This window comes from Triturus cristatus, chromosome 10 (assembly GCF_964204655.1).
Source record: "Triturus cristatus chromosome 10, aTriCri1.1, whole genome shotgun sequence".
NCBI classification, from domain to species: Eukaryota; Metazoa; Chordata; class Amphibia; order Caudata; family Salamandridae; genus Triturus; species Triturus cristatus.
Window position 1 is genome coordinate 924,881,260 of NC_140593.1, and position 17,645 is coordinate 924,898,904.

Genomic DNA, 17,645 nt, shown 5'->3' on the forward strand with positions numbered 1-17,645 from the left:
CTTAAACCTGAAAACCCCACTGGCTTGTAAATACTGTGCATGACTATACACGGCAAGGACATGGGTGTGTGCTAAGCCTCTGCTTCTTCCCCCAAAAATTCGCTCCCCCTTTCCATCTAATGCAACTGTGAAATCACCAGAGCAAGACGCAATAAATCTCTGCCTATAATTCTTCTATGCACACAGAGTCATGTTTTCACATTAGTGCCAAAACGAAATTTCTTTGCCAATTTGAAAGCACACTTACTGCTCTTTTTTTTTCGGGCCAAGTGAAAATCTCTTTTTACAATTTGAAATCACTTTTACAGACTGACACATTATGAAACCACTATTTTTGATTTATTTAATTGCACGTGTCCAAGCTGTTTTTTTTTCAGACCACCACCATGTGCATTCTCTGTGACTGCCTACACTCCACCAAGGGCAACCAGCCTTAGTGATGCTGAATGTATTTGCATTACAGACTTAAACCTGAAAACCCCACTGGCTTGTAAATACTGTGCATGACTATACACGGCAAGGACATGGGTGTGTGCTAAGCCTCTGCTTCTTCCCCAAAAATTCGCTCCCCCTTTCCATCTAATGCAACTGTGAAATCACCAGAGCAAGACGCAATAAATCTCTGCCTATAATTCTTCTATGCACACAGAGTCATGTTTTCACATTAGTGCCAAAACGAAATTTCTTTGCCAATTTGAAAGCACACTTACTGCTCTTTTTTTTTCGGGCCAAGTGAAAATCTCTTTTTACAATTTGAAATCACTTTTACAGACTGACACATTATGAAACCACTATTTTTGATTTATTTAATTGCACGTGTCCAAGCTGTTTTTTTTTCAGACCACCACCATGTGCATTCTCTGTGACTGCCTACACTCCACCAAGGGCAACCAGCCTTAGTGATGCTGAATGTATTTGCATTACAGACTTAAACCTGAAAACCCCACTGGCTTGTAAATACTGTGCATGACTACACACGGCAAGGACATGGGTGTGTGCTAAGCCTCTGCTTCTTCCCCCAATAATTCGCTCCCCCTTTCCATCTAATGCAACTGTGAAATCACCAGAGCAAGACGCAATAAATCTCTGCCTATAATTCTTCTATGCACACAGAGTCATGTTTTCACATTAGTGCCAAAACGAAATTTCTTTGCCAATTTCAAAGCACACTTACTGCTCTTTTTTTTTCGGGCCAAGTGAAAATCTCTTTTTACAATTTGAAATCACTTTTACAGACTGACACATTATGAAACCACTATTTTTGATTTATTTAATTGCACGTGTCCAAGCTGTTTTTTTTTCAGACCACCACCATGTGCATTCTCTGTGACTGCCTACACTCCAGCAAGGGCAACCAGCCTTAGTGATGCTGAATGTATTTGCATTACAGACTTAAACCTGAAAACCCCACTGGCTTCTAAATACTGTGCATGACTATACACGGCAAGCACATGGGTGTGTGCTAAGACTCTGCTTCTTCCCCCAAAAATTCGCTCCCCCTTTCCATCTAATGCAACTGTGAAATCACCAGAGCAAGACGCAATAAATCTCTGCCTATAATTCTTCTATGCACACAGAGTCATGTTTTCACATTAGTGCCAAAACGAAATTTCTTTGCCAATTTGAAAGCACACTTACTGCTCTTTTTTTTTCGGGCCAAGTGAAAATCTCTTTTTACAATTTGAAATCACTTTTACAGATTGACACATTATGAAACCACTATTTTTGATTTATTTAATTGCACGTGTCCAAGCTATTTTTTTTTCAGACCACCACCATGTGCATTCTCTGTGACTGCCTACACTCCACCAAGGGCAACCAGCCTTAGTGATGCTGAATGTATTTGCATTACAGACTTAAACCTGAAAACCCCACTGGCTTGTAAATACTGTGCATGACTATACACGGCAAGGACATGGGTGTGTGCTAAGCCTCTGCTTCTTCCCCCAAAAATTCGCTCCCCCTTTCCATCTAATGCAACTGTGAAATCACCAGAGCAAGACGCAATAAATCTCTGCCTATAATTCTTCTATGCACACAGAGTCATGTTTTCACATTAGTGCCAAAACGAAATTTCTTTGCCAATTTGAAAGCACACTTACTGCTCTTTTTTTTCGGGCCAAGTGAAAATCTCTTTTTACAATTTGAAATCACTTTTACAGACTGACACATTATGAAACCACTATTTTTGATTTATTTAATTGCACGTGTCCAAGCTGCTTTTTTTTCAGACCACCACCATGTGCATTCTCTGTGACTGCCTACACTCCAGCAAGGGCAACCAGCCTTAGTGATGCTGAATGTATTTGCATTACAGACTTAAACCTGAAAACCCCACTGCCTTGTAAATACTGTGCATGACTATACACGGCAAGGACATGGGTGTGTGCTAAGCCTCTGCTTCTTCCCCCAATAATTCGCTCCCCCTTTCCATCTAATGCAACTGTGAAATCACCAGAGCAAGACGCAATAAATCTCTGCCTATAATTCTTCTATGCACACAGAGTCATGTTTTCACATTAGTGCCAAAACGAAATTTCTTTGCCAATTTCAAAGCACACTTACTGCTCTTTTTTTTTCGGGGCAAGTGAAAATCTCTTTTTACAATTTGAAATCACTTTTACAGACTGACACATTATGAAACCACTATTTTTGATTTATTTAATTGCACGTGTCCAAGCAATTTTTTTTTCAGACCACCACCATGTGCATTCTCTGTGACTGCCCACACTCCAGCAAGGGCAACCAGCCTTAGTGATGCTGAATGTATTTGCATTACAGACTTAAACCTGAAAACCCCACTGGCTTGTAAATACTGTGCATGACTATACACGGCAAGGACATGGGTGTGTGCTAAGCCTCTGCTTCTTCCCCCAATAATTCGCTCCCCCTTTCCATCTAATGCAACTGTGAAATCACCAGAGCAAGACGCAATAAATCTCTGCCTATAATTCTTCTATGCACACAGAGTCATGTTTTCACATTAGTCCCACAACGAAATTTCTTTGCCAATTTGAAAGCACACTTACTGCTCTTTTTTTTTTCGGGCCAAGTGAAAATCTCTTTTTACAATTTGAAATCACTTTTACAGACTGACACATTATGAAACCACTATTTTTGATTTATTTAATTGCACGTGTCCAAGCTGTTTTTTTTTCAGACCACCACCATGTGCATTCTCTGTGACTGCCTACACTCCACCAAGGGCAACCAGCCTTAGTGATGCTGAATGTATTTGCATTACAGACTTAAACCTGAAAACCCCACTGGCTTGTAAATACTGTGCATGACTATACACGGCATGGACATGGGTGTGTGCTAAGCCTCTGCTTCTTCCCCCAAAAATTCGCTCCCCCTTTCCATCTAATGCAACTGTGAAATCACCAGAGCAAGACGCAATAAATCTCTGCCTATAATTCTTCTATGCACACAGAGTCATGTTTTCACATTAGTGCCAAAACGAAATTTCTTTGCCAATTTGAAAGCACACTTACTGCTCTTTTTTTTTTTCGGGGCAAGTGTAAATCACTTTTACACACTGACACATTATGAAACCACCATGTGTAACTACAACAAAAACAATTCCCATTTCTATTATTCATTTCTTAAGTTACCACATACATCCCCTCTCAAACTGTAAACTCACCTTTAAAATTAGTTAGTTGTGAAAGAAATGTGACACTCAAACAGCAGATTATCAGAGCCAGGATCTCTGTTCTGTTCACCTCTCTCCTCTCAGCAGAACCAGATAATGGCAAACTTTCCCTCTATTTTTCCACACATATACATGTAAGTTTCAAATCTCAGTGCTTCCCCCTTTTTTTCACATGTATTCACACATTTCTATTGGTTGAAAACCAACCCTTTTCCAAAAGTACCCTGCCCCCAACTTGACTTCTGCCTAGTACCCTTCCCCCAACTTGACTTCTGCCTGCTACCATAGCAACAGCTCATGGAACACTGCTGTGTGCAGTTAGGTCAGAAGTTCGACACACAATGTTTCAATTCCACAGAGCAAGAGTGCTTGACTTTTCAAACCTTACAGCAAATCCATAGTACTGTTCTTTGGTTACACATTTTTTTGTACCAATACAAAACATGCTTCTATTAATTTTCACATACAGCCTAGTTTTTATTCTAGAATGGTATGAAACAGCCAATCAGTTCTTTTTGTTTTAAAAAAATATGTATGCCTCCATTTCCAAACTGTCTTTCTTTTCTTATTGCCATTCTACTGAAAGACACCTCCTGAGTGCATCCAGTTCTCCTTTGAAGATGTTCACAGTGTGGATTGTAGGGCACAGCTATGTCTTCTGGAGTGAAAAGTTTGCAGAGAAAACAGATATGGTGAGAGACCTTGCTTTGCCAAATGTAGACATTAAATGGATTGGTCAGAGAGGGTTAAAGTGGCACCAATTGATGCCATTGGTGAAATCCTTCATTCAAATCCAACACCCTGACCTCATAATAGTGCACTGTGGTGGCAATGACCTAGGCACTTTGACTGGGGTAGGTCTGGAAATGCTTATGAAGGACACCTTTGCACAACTGTTTACACTTTTCCCTAAAACTGCCTTTGTGTTTTCCAACATATGCCAAAGGCAAAAATGGAACTGGTCCAATCATTTCTGTCCACAGATTGACAAAGCAAGAAAGCACGTCAACAAATCTGTTTCTGCTTTCCTCCGTGACTATGGTATGGGTGCCATTTACCACAACAACTTGCGTTATGACATGCAAGACATTTATAGAGGAGATGGTGTGCACTTCAATGATGAAGGGAACAGAGTCTTCCTCTTGAACCTTAGACTCTGCATCGGTACTTACTTGTAGGTACCACTTAAAAAATGACTTCATAAACACAACAGCTCTTTTTAGAGCTCCCTAATATCTAAACTCTTAAATCTGCTTTTCATTTATTTTTTTTTATTTTTTTTTACCGTACGCTTACCGTAAGCTTACCGTACGCGTACCCCGTGATTTTTTTTTAAATCAATAAATGTTTTTTTTGTACTTTTCTGTCCTTCTTTGACCCCCTTACAAATGTTAGGGGGTCTGTAACTCTCCTCATTGCCCCCTTTCCTTGTTTTCACTCTTTTTTTTCAGAGTGAAATACACAAAATGGCGGCCGCCGCTTCCTGGTTTCGACCGATTCGAATGTTTACTAAGATCTAAGAGCCAATCAGAATCGCGCTCGCGCACGCCGCCGTACGCTTACAATAAGCGTACGGTAAGCGTACCGTAAGCGGGCTCAGATATATATATTGATTTAAAGGCTATTTTCTCAGAATCTACTGAACAGATTTACACCAAACCTACAAAAGGCACTTCCTTGACCTGAGGACTACCTCTCTGCCAAATTTCAAGTAATTCTGTTCAGCCGTTCGGGCTGTAGCTCGTTCTAAAGGTCCTATGGAAAAATGCATGGGAAAAACGCGTTTTGGGACCCCCCTTTTATCTCAGCCCCCGCCTGACGAATCCCCCCGAGACTTTCAGGGTAGGAGCGGAGCGTAGCGCCCCACCTATTTTGAGAAATTCGCGAGGATTCGTCGACCGGCGCCAAAGTTATTCAAAATAGAATGTTGAGGTTTTCCTATGGAAACGTGGTCCTAACTATAACTACCTACTGGCGACCGCCAGTAGGTAATATATATATATATATATATATATATATATATATGTATATATATATATATATATATATTCCAACAAACTTCTGACACAAGGAGAGCCTCATCCTCTCGGGTCGGGGCCTGTTACAGGTGTGTCAGACACCTCTAATATTCCGCAGGACACACGTATCTCTCCGCAACGTGAGACAGGCCACACCAAATGTGCTTGTTTCATTCATTTATTCGAGGCAAGGCAGGCATTATGCCTGCCTTGCCTCGAATAAATGAATGAAACAAGCACATTTGGTGTGGCCTGTCTCACGTTGCGGAGAGATACGTGTGTCCTGCGGAATATATATATATATATATATATATATATATATATATATATATATATATTGAAAGTACCAAGTTGTGCCACTTTACCTGCCGCATTTCTTAAGGATGGGGTGCCCAAGGTGCTAGTGGCCATGCACCGAAACATCACAAGGCAAGACCCCCCCCACTAGAATATCCGGATCTTCTTTTGTGGGGGTCTTACCTTGTGAGAAATATATATATATATATATATATATATATATATTACCTACTGGCGGCAGCCAGTAGGTAGTCATAGTTCGGACCTATTATCCATAGGAAAATCGTCACATTCTTTTCTCAATAACTTTGGCATCGGTTGACGAATCTTCGCAAAATTTTCAAAACTCGGTGGGCGCTCTGGTCAGCTCCTCTTAAATGTTTCGGGGTTCTTCGGAATGTGGGGGCCGAGAAAAAAGGGGGGTCCCAAAACGTGTTTTCACTATGTTAATTCCCATTGGAAACTTTAGACACGTCTATAGCCCGAACTGCTGAACGGAATTACACCCAATTTGGCGAAAAGGTAGCCCTTGGTTCAGAAATATCCCTTTTTGTTAAATGGTGTAAATCCATTCAGTAGTTCATGAGAAATTAGAAAAAGAAAAAGTTTCAATATCTGGGCGGAGCCTAATGACACATCTCATCGTGAGATCTGATTGGCTGTCAGCACTTCATCCTGGAATTGCTGGCAGCCATCTTGGGACCAACATACATGATAGTACCCCATTGAAATGCATTTTAGTGAATTGATAATTTTGAGGGTTACCAAAAGTGATAACAGACTTTAGTTACATTAGAATTCATTTGTTGATGGTACCATACTAATTTCAGGAATTGTGGTGTGTTCTAAGGTGATTTTACCCTGTGAAATACCTTCTGCTGGGATATCATGAATCATGTTTGAGAGAAAACTGAAGCTAAAATGAGAGCATATTTTCTGTAAATTTACATTATCTTTCTCAGTCATGTGAGAAAGAAGTCTGTCATTCTCAGTAAATCATGTACATCCAACAAGGGCAGATACTGTCAGTTGATTCCTTTGTGTTCTACTGCAGCTTCCCAGAGTGTTCTAAAGAAGAACTAGAGCGCTAACAGCCTTACTTATGACAAGAGTATGGCACACCTGAAGCCATCTTGATTGGAATAAACTGGTAACACTTAAAACATTTAATTTAATAAGGAAAAAAATGATGGGGTTCATTTTGTCATAGAAATTATGGTTAGTGCTGTAGAAAGAAAAATAAGGACATGTTTCAAGTGTGATCTCAAATATCTTCTTGTTATATTTCAACAGGAGCAGCCTGTCAGTTTATGCCTTTGTGTTCTACTGCAGCTTTCTAGAGTGTTCTAAAGAACAACTAGAGTGCTAACAGTCTTACTTATGACAAAATGATGGCACACCTGAAGCCATCTTGATTGGAATAAACTGGTAACTCTTAAAACATTTAATTTAAAAAGGAACAAAATGATGGGGTTCATTTTGACATAGAAATTATGGTTAGTGCTGTAGAAAGAATAATTAGGACATGTTTTAAGTGTGATCTCAAATGTCTCCCTGCTATATTTCAACAGGAGCGGCCTGTCAGTTAATGCATTTGTGTTCTACTGCATCTTCCCAGAGTGTTCTAAAGAACAACTAGAGCGCTAACAGTCTTACGTATGACAAAATTATGGCACACCTGAAGGCATCTTGATTGGAATAAACTGGTAACTCTTAAAACATTTAATTTCAAAAGGAACAAAATGAGGGGGTTCATTTTGTCATAGAAATTATGGTTGGTTCTGTAGAAAGAAAAATTAGGACATGTTTTAAGTGAGATCTCAAATATCTTCCTGTTATATTTGAACAGGAGCAGCCTGTCAGTTAATGCTTTTGTGTTCTACTGCAGCTTCCCAGAGTGTTCTAAAGAACAACTAGAGAGCTAACAGTCTTACTTATGACAAAATTATGGCACACCTGAAGCCATCTTGATTGGAATAAACTGGTAACACTTAAAACATTTAATTTAAAAAGGAACAACACGAGGGGGTTCATTTTGCCATAGAAATGATGGTTAGTGCTGTAGAAAGAAAAATTAGGACATGTTTTAAGTAAGATCTCAAATATCTTCCTGTTATATTTCAACAGGAGCAGCCTGTCAGTTGATGCCTTTGTATTCTACTGCAGCTTCCTAGAGTGTTCTAAAGAACAACTAGAGAGCTACCAGTCTTACTTATGACAAAATTATGGCACATCTGAAGCCATCTTGATTGGAATAGACTGGTAACACTTAAAACATTTAATTTAAAAAGGAACAAAATGAGGGGGTTCATTTTGCCATAGAAATTATGGTTAGTGCCGCAGAAAGAATATTTAGGGCATGTTTTAAGTGAGATCTCAAATCCTCTTCTATTTCATTAGAAAATTCTGACATGCAGACTGAAACAATCACTGTCAATACCAGCAGTAGACTTCCAGTTAACTCCCTGGTGAGCAATAGCTTTACTACAGTGATCTAATGAACAACTAGAGTGCTAAAATTCAGAATTTATGGCAAATGTGTGACACATCTGAATGCCTTCTTGATGGAATCAAAGTAAAAAACTGAAAGCATTTCCTACTGAGGAGACTGCAGTAAATGAGGAAATTAGGAAACTTCATAACAAATAAGTCTCCCAAGAAGGCCACCAGAGAAAAAAGAGCCCAAATATAGCACACATATCACCCAGAGGTAGCCCACATATAGCCCAATGACAGAAGTGTGCAAAACACTTTTTATTTTTATTTTTTCTGCAGTTTTATATAGTGCAGACTGGTCAGGTATTAGAGCGTTACATCTTAATTGGACCCCTTATGACGTATTTTGCACGAAGTACATGAGATTGATCTTGCGAAACATTGAACTTTACCGCTAACCTGAAGTTGCTCTGAACCGGGCTTTGTAACACCCGTTTTTACCTACTGATTTTAATCAATTCTCACTGTATTTTATTAGGAAAGACGATTTACTGTTTTTATGTACACTTTTATGAGCTCTGTTTCTAATAAAGTTTAATGAATTCTATGGCAGGACAGAGGCGAGGATTATGCATATCTTTCCTCACTTTATTTATATAGCAGTACAAAGAAAATGTAACACAACAATCATTAAACAAAAGACTACACAACCCATGAACCATTAGGGGGGTGGTCTCCAAGGCAACTATAGTCCAATCATATCACAGTCCATCGTATATAATATCGTGACGTCCCTACCGCTTCCTCTTTCTTCACTGCTCGTCAGTTAAGTGCATTCCTTACATTCTTGGCTTGATCTGACGTTGTTGCTGTTTGTATAGTGGTTTCTTGTGCACGTTATTAGCATTATTGCCTTGGTATTGTTTCGTATACCCCACGCAGCAGGCTCTTGCTCGTGAGCGTTCTCCCCCTCGCAGTTTCTCCCGCTGTCCACTCTGCACGTGGTGAGATCCTGTCAGGCGCGTCTGGTCAGAGCGAGGCAGCTCCGTCGAGCGCTGCTGCTTTACGTGCATTTGGGTATCCGGTCACTCCTTTAGTGTGCGCTTGATTCCCGACCAACCCTCGCCTAATTTTGATACCGCTACGCGGTGATTTCCCCACATGGCCACGTTAGTAATTGGTATTGCGCCTGAGTCTATTTTTATAACAGCTTCGGGGAAAGCCCAGCTGTTGGAGCACTGGCTAGGGGGCTGCCTTAAGGATTTTAAGCAGTACAAAAGGGTGTGGTGATGGACGGAGCATCAGAACCAATCAAACACTCACACCCAGTCAACAGATCTGGGTTTGATCCATCACCGTTCTTTAGCCCACTGTGCCACCCCAGTTCAGACATGGCCATATGCAAATCAGTCTGACCCTGTGCCTCATGGGAACAGTACAGCCCGAACTGCCAAGCCATGCCTTCCCTGGACCGGAAACAAGCTTCCTAGGACCGGTTTCTGGCATTTCAGCCGTCTTCAGCCAGGCTTGCTTGAATCAAGCTAGCCTGGCTGAAGACGGCTGAAATGCCAGAAACCGGTCCTAGGAAGCTTGTTTCCAGTCCAGGGAAGGCATGGCTTGGCAGTTCGGGCTGGACTGTTCCCATGAGGCACAGGGTCAGACTGATTTGCATATGGCCATGTCTGAACTGGGGTGGCAGAGTGGGCTAAAGAACGGTGATGGATCAAACCCAGATCTGTTGAATGGGGTGTGAGTGTTTGATTGGTTCTGATGCTCCGTCCATCACCACCCCCTTTTGTACCACTTTGTTCGCCATAAGTTGGCAGGGTATGCTCAGACGTGAGTCCCTTGCTCACTTTGCCACTGGATTCAAGCTATCCTGGCTGAAGACGGCTGAAATGCCAGAAACCGGTCCTAGGAAGCTTGTTTCTGGTCCAGGGAAGACATGGCTTGGCAGTTCGGGCTGGACTGTTCCCATGAGGCAAAGGGTCAGACTGATTTGCATATGGCCATGTCTGAACTGGGGTGGCAGAGTGGGCTGAAGAACGGTGATGGATCAAACCCAGATCTGTTGACTGGGTGTGAGTGTTTGATTGGTTCTGATGCTCCGTCCATCACCACCCCCTTTTGTACCGCTTAAGGATTTTAAGGGGATTTGTTCTGTGCTCACACCCTCTGCTTTCATGTCTTCTCCAGAAGACCATTTTTACTCCTCCTACCAGGAAGAGGAGGAGGAATGGCCACCCAACTTCTCCCTCCAGCAGTGGACCAAGCCCTCTGTCTGGCTATTTCTAGGGCGCTGGCTCCTCTTAGGGATCAGGTTGATAGCTGGCGAAAAGCATCCCATGGGTTTTCAGTGACCCAGATCTGGTGGTGGCGGGTCCCAGTAGCTCCCAGATGGGGAATAAAAGGGCCGTTAAGCATAACGCGGGGCACTTGGAAGGATTTGATAAACTTACGGAGACCTTCCTCAAGAATGCGCGAAAGCTAAAACATGCACCCTGCCGAGAGGAGCAGGAGTCCGGAGAAAATCGCGACACTGTCACCACTATTGTAGACCCCGATGGCGGGTTTCCCTTAGAAGGAGAAGGTGTATTGGAGGACGATTTCTCCTCCGATGAGGATAAGGACTCAGGGCGTCCCTGGCATCCAGAGGCCCACTCCTCTCAGTACCGGGTTGGGGACAGTGTCCACTCGGACATGTTCGAGCCTACCCAAATTTACCATCCTAGGTCGGTGGAGTGGACCCCTGACACCAAAGTGACAGAGTATGTGGTGAGGAAAATCCATCAACCCCTTGAAAGGGAGGTCAGGAATAGGATGAGGGGAGAATGCCCCAGGCCCTCACTGAAGGGGAAGGTGGCACACACACCTGAAATTGATGAGAAACTATGTACCTTTTTCTCCAAGTATATGAGGGATCCCAAGAAAGGAAATGATAGGTCTTGGGCGTGGTAGGACCCTTGACCCAAATTAGTAAATTGGCGGAGCGTTCAAAAGAGTCAGGATCCCCTTTCTCCACGGATATTGTGGCTGGTTGGGTGCACTACCCTAAACCCTAAAACACTACCCCCTCCACTACCCATGCACCACTGCACTACCCTAAACCCTAAAACACTACCCCCAGCACGACACCCTACACTACCCAAACATAACTGCACTAACCTAAACCCTAAAACACTACCACCAGCATGACTCCCTACACTACCCAAACACCACTGCACTACCCTAAACCCTAAATCTACCCCAGCACAACCCCCTACACTACACAAACAGCACTGCACTACCCTAAACCCTAAAACACTTCCCCCAGCACGACCCCCTTCACTACACAAACACCCCTGTACTGCCTTAAACCCTAAAACACTACCCCAGCACGACCCCCTACACTACACAAACACCACTGCACTACCCTAAACACTAAATCTACTCCCAGCATGACCCTCTACACTACACCAACACCACTGCACTACCCTAAACCCTAAAACACTACCCCCAGCACGACCCCCTTCACTACCTAAACACAACTGCACTACCCTAAACCATAAAACATTACCCCCAACACGACCCCCTTCACTACCTAAACACAACTGCACTACCCTAAACCATAAAACACTACCCCCAGCATGACCCCCTTCACTACCCAAACACCACTACACGGTCCTAAACCCTAAAACACGACCCCCTACGCTACACAAACACAACTGCACTGCCCTAAATCCTAAAACACTAGAACCCAGCACGACCCCCTACAGTACACAAACACCACTGCACTACCCTAAACCACTAACCACTATACTACACAAACACCACTGCACTACCCTAAACCCTAAATCACTACCCCCAGCACTACCCCCTTCACTACCTAAACACAACTGCACTACCCTAAACCATAAAACACTACCCCCAGCACGACCCCCTTCACTACCCAAACACCACTGCACGGCCCTAAACCACTACCCACTACACTACACAAACACCACTACACTACCCTAAACCCTAAAACAGTACCCCCTACACTACCCAAACACCACTTCACTACCATAAACCCTAAAACACTACCCCCAGCACAACCCCCTACACTACACAAACTCCACTGCACTACCCTAAACCCTAAAACACTACCCCCAGCACGACTCCCTACACTACCCAAACACCACTGCACTACCCTAAACCCTAAATCTACCCTCAGCATGATGCCCTACACTATCCAAACACCACTGCACTACCCTAAACCATAAAACACTACTCTCAACATGACCCCCCACACTCCACAAACACCACTGCCCTACCCTAAACCCTAAACCACTACCACCAGCATTACCCCATTCACTACTCAAACACCACTGCACTACCCTAAACCCTAAAACACAACCCCAGCACGACCCCTACACTACCCATACACCACTGCACTACCCTAAACCCTAAAACACTACCCCCAGCACGACCCCCTACACTACTGCACTACCCTAAACCCTAAAACACTACCCCAGCATGACCCCCTACACTACTCAAACACCACTGCACTACCCTAAACCCTAAAGCACTACCCCAGCACGACACCCTACACTACCCAAACACCACTGCACTACCCTAAACCCTGGAGAAAAAAAACCACCCCATGCCCAATCCCCCTTACCTCTCACTCCTTGATGTTCCTCTCTTCTCATGGTTCCTGCTTCACGTCGTCGCTGAGGGGCAGTGCACATCGTTGTGAGGAAAAGCTACAGCCTCTGTTTCCTTACAACAACGTGGATTGTCTACATGTCTTTTAGAACGCATGGTCATTTAACATACACACCTTTACAACAAAATTTGTTGTAAAGGCATGCAGGGTAAATGACCATGCATTCCAAAAAAATGTGTAGTAATGACTTCGCGATGTACAACGCATGCGTGGTAATGCGTGCGTTGTAATGGTATCACAAAGTAAAAAAGTCATTGTAACGGCTGTTTACAGATCAAAGCTGGCCCCTGTTCTTCAGTGAGACGTTTATTTGATTAATAAGAAGGAGGGAATGTGTTTTTTTTACCGAAAAGTGCATTTCCAGCTGTTGTATATATTGTGAAAGTGTCTGCGTGGCCTGGTTTCACTTCCGGTGAGAAAGTGGAAGAGTCTGTTTGGATCTAAAGGAGTTCTGTTGTTGGACGGGCCGGCGCGACACGTCATCAGAAAACATAGCTAATGGAAAGCGTCTGTACTGCTCGATTTTCCCGGCCTTTTCGTGTTAAAGGGCAACTGGTGTGACTTCAGTCTCTTTCCATCCAAGTCTAAGGGTTAGAGTAGTGAATGGAGTCTATTTGTTAGGCATTTTGACATGATCCTGTGCTCTTCCCCATAGATCAGGGCTTGCACACATAGCCTAGGGGATAGATTTGTTAGTATTAGGGGTACCCTGTCCTGTAGTGAGGGTATTTCAGGGAGCCGTGCTGAATTCAGGCCTGGTAGGCCTCAAACGGGAGAGACTCCATCTTTCTTTCTGCTCCGGCAGCTTGGGAAGCTTCTAGGTCGAGGGTGATGTTTTAGTTATGAGGTGTTATTTGCTTGGAGAGAACCGGTTCAGGCCGGCCCTTATCGAAGGATTGTATTTTTCTTCATGCCGAAGACACTACATCAGGCCGGCCGGCTGGGAACGTGTCCTTGGTACGGGGAGGTACAAGAATTTGGTGGGCGGCAGGTTACGGGCTGGAATTTTCCATGAGGAAATGCACCTCTATATTAGTGAAAGTCTGAGGCAGATACGGGCACTTATTTTTCAACCCAGAGGCGGCACCTAGCCGTTAGCAGTAAAGCTACTACTTATTCCAGGGAAGACAGATGATGAACTTAAGGACGGAGAAAAACCGAGGAGCAGATACTCTTCTAGCAGAATAGCCAGAGAGGAGAGAGTAGCCGATGAGGAAGAGGTCCCAGTGACTCGGAGAAGGGTGAAGGGAGTAGATTCGTGACTGCGGAGGTGTAACTTCCAGGCGAGCCGAGGCACAGACGAGAAGGGAACCTAGATGACCATTGAGTACAGGCTACACACGACCAAGGTGATGTCAACCCCTTTTTATTAGAGTGTACAACCTAATCTTTCACTTTTCTTTGCAGGTTATATGTTCTAGTGTAATGTTATGTGGTTACGTATGTAATGAGTAATAAAGTACCCAGTTTGTAGTGAATCAACATGTGCTGCGTGTTCTTGTATAAGAGGGTAGCCTATTCTTCAAGTCAGCTGTGACTTGACATGAACAGATGTTAACCCTGATCAGGTAAGTGGTAACTGAATAAGGGAGAAAGGAGCCCCTCGAACTGGGGAACAGGTTGTGCTCAACTGGCAGTCCTTGTGTGATCTGATACATAGTAACACTGATTCCCTTGTTGTATGTTATGGTAATCATAGGGTGAACTTGTGCTGAGGCTGCCGTCTGGGTAGGAAGCCCTGGGTCCGTCTGGGACCGCGAGGCTGAGGCTGCCGTCTGGGTAGGAAGCCCTGGGTCCGTCTGGGACCGCGAGGCTGAGGCTGCCGTCTGGGTAGGAAGTCCTGGGTCCGTCTGGGACCGCGAGGCTGAGGCTGCCGTCTGGGTAGGAAGCCCTGGGTCCGTCTGGGACCGCGAGGCTGAGGCTGCCGTCTGGGTAGGAAGTCCTGGGTCCGTCTGGGACCGCGAGGCTGAGGCTGCCGTCTGGGTAGGAAGCCCTGGGTCCGTCTGGGACCGCGAGGCTGAGGCTGCCGTCTGGGTAGGAAGTCCTGGGTCCGTCAGGGACCGCGAGGCTGAGGCTGCCGTCTGGGTAGGAAGCCCTGGGTCCGTCTGGGACCGCGAGGCTGAGGCTGCCGTCTGGGTAGGAAGCCCTGGGTCCGTCTGGGACCGCGAGGCTGAGGCTGCCGTCTGGGTAGGAAGTCCTGGGTCCGTCTGGGACCGCGAGGCTGAGGCTGCCGTCTGGGTAGGAAGTCCTGGGTCCGTCTGGGATCGCGAGGCCGCCACTTGTATTATAGGAGGTCTAGATACATATATATATATTACCTACTGGCGATAGCCAGTAGGTAGTTATAGTTAGGACCACGTTTCCATAGGAAAACCTCAACATTCTATTTTGAATAACTTTGGCACCGGTCGACGAATCCTCGCGAATTTCTCAAAATAGGTGGGGCGCTACGCTCCGCTCCTACCCTGAAAGTCTCGGGGGGATCCGTCAAGCGGGGGCTGAGATAAAAGGGGGGTCCCAAAACGCGTTTTTCCCATGCATTTTTCCATAGGACCTTTAGAACGAGCTACAGCCCGAACGGCTGAACAGAATTACTCAAAATTTGGCAGAGAGGTAGTCCCTAGGTCAAGGAAGTGCCTTTTGTAGGTTTGGTGTAAATCTGTTCAGTAGATTCTGAGAAAATAGCCTTTAAATCAATATATATATCTGAGCCAGCTTACGGTACGCTTACCGTACGCTTACGGTAAGCGTACGGTGGCGTGCGCGAGCGCGATTCTGATTGGCTCTTAGATCTTAGTAAACATTCGAATCGGCCGAAACCAGGAAGCGGCGGCCGCCATTTTGTCTCTCGCACTGAGAGTGATTTTTAAAATATCAAGCCAAAAAACATGTAAAGGGGCTGTTTTGACAACTCCCTCCCACATAGTCATGTTGAGGGAGTCCCCAAACATCCCCCAAGTGCAAAAACGGTTTTATTTTTTTTTCGGCAATTTCGCGGGGTACGCTTACCGTACGCTTACGGTAAGCGTACGGTAAAAAAATAAAAATAAAAAAAACACTATCCACACTTACCCCACCCCCTGTGCTTTTGGTGGCCGAAAGCCACCAAATGTACAGGGCTTTTGTTAAGGGCAAAAAACACTATCCACACTTACCCCACCCCCTGTGCTTTTGGTGGCCGAAGGCCACCAAATGTACAGGGCTTATTATAAGGGAAAAAAACTTAGCATTTAAAAAACCGTACTAATTCACTGAAAAAACCATAGGTTTCACACACGTTATAGTTAGGAATTAGCATTTAAAAAACCTTGCAAATTCACTGAAAAAACCATAGGTTTCACACATGTTATAGTTAGCGGAAATTTTACTGATAAAAAACCAGTGAAATTCCCCCGTTATAGTTAGCGCAGGCAACTATAACTCACGCAACTGCAATCTTCTGCTGATGACATATGTGTCTTTATGAAAAAAAAATATTTGTAATATATGTATAGCTAAAAATGTATGGAAGAAGACATGGGCAAATAAGTGTCTAAATACAGTATTAGCATCAGCAGAGGATTGCGGTCGCGTGAGTTATAGTTGCCTGCGCTAACTATAACGGGGGAATTTCACTGGTTTTTTATCAGTAAAATTTCCGCTAACTATAACATGTGTGAAACCTATGGTTTTTTCAGTGAATATATATATATATATATATATATATAAATATATATATATTGTAGGAATTCCCTGTCCTTAGGTGGTATACATATATAGTTACTTGTTGTGAATAGGCCCTAGGGAGAGGGTAACGTTCTGGCTGGGTTAGAGAGGCTCTGCTGAGCGGGTTCTATCTGATCCGAAAACCCAAGCAGAACATTTGGCGTCACGAACCGTTTTCGAAACCTGTGTGCGTCGTGTTGTCTCGTGTTTGCTTTCGGCGTGTGCGTGGTTTTGTTTGTATATTATTTGTGGTATAATTGTGTGTATAGTTTTTCTTCTTCTTTCTTTTCTTTTTCTTTCTTTTCTTCTTTCTTTTTCACGATGTTTTCTAGAAAATCTAAATCTACTTTTAAGTTGCCCGTTGATATTCCCGGATGGGATTCAACGCCTTATGAAGCCTTAGCCCGTGAGTGGGCTGATTCTACTGGTTTGAGTGAGAATTGGAATTCTTCTTTGGAGCTGGCGGAGCCGGCTAATGTGATTACTTGTTTACAGAAGGCACCCGTATCGAAGGGTGAGGAGATTCCCATTTTGGGGCGCAGAGGGTGGATTGTTCTGTCTGCGTACAGGATTCTACATGAGAGATTGTTGAAGTTACAGATATCTCTTAAGGATGTGGAAGCGCACTTTGTTGAGATTCAGAATTCTCATACTTTGTTGAGGTGTCAAAATAAGTTGCTTGCTGACAAACTTGAGACTTACCAGACTATTGCCGAGAGGGCGGCTGTGCGAATTGCTCGTTATAAATACAAGAATCGGCGTGGTCGGGTTTCGACGCGAAAGGTGCGTCTGGTCGTGGCGAAAGCCGGACTGGATTGGAATCCTGATGAATGGGATGGTAATATCT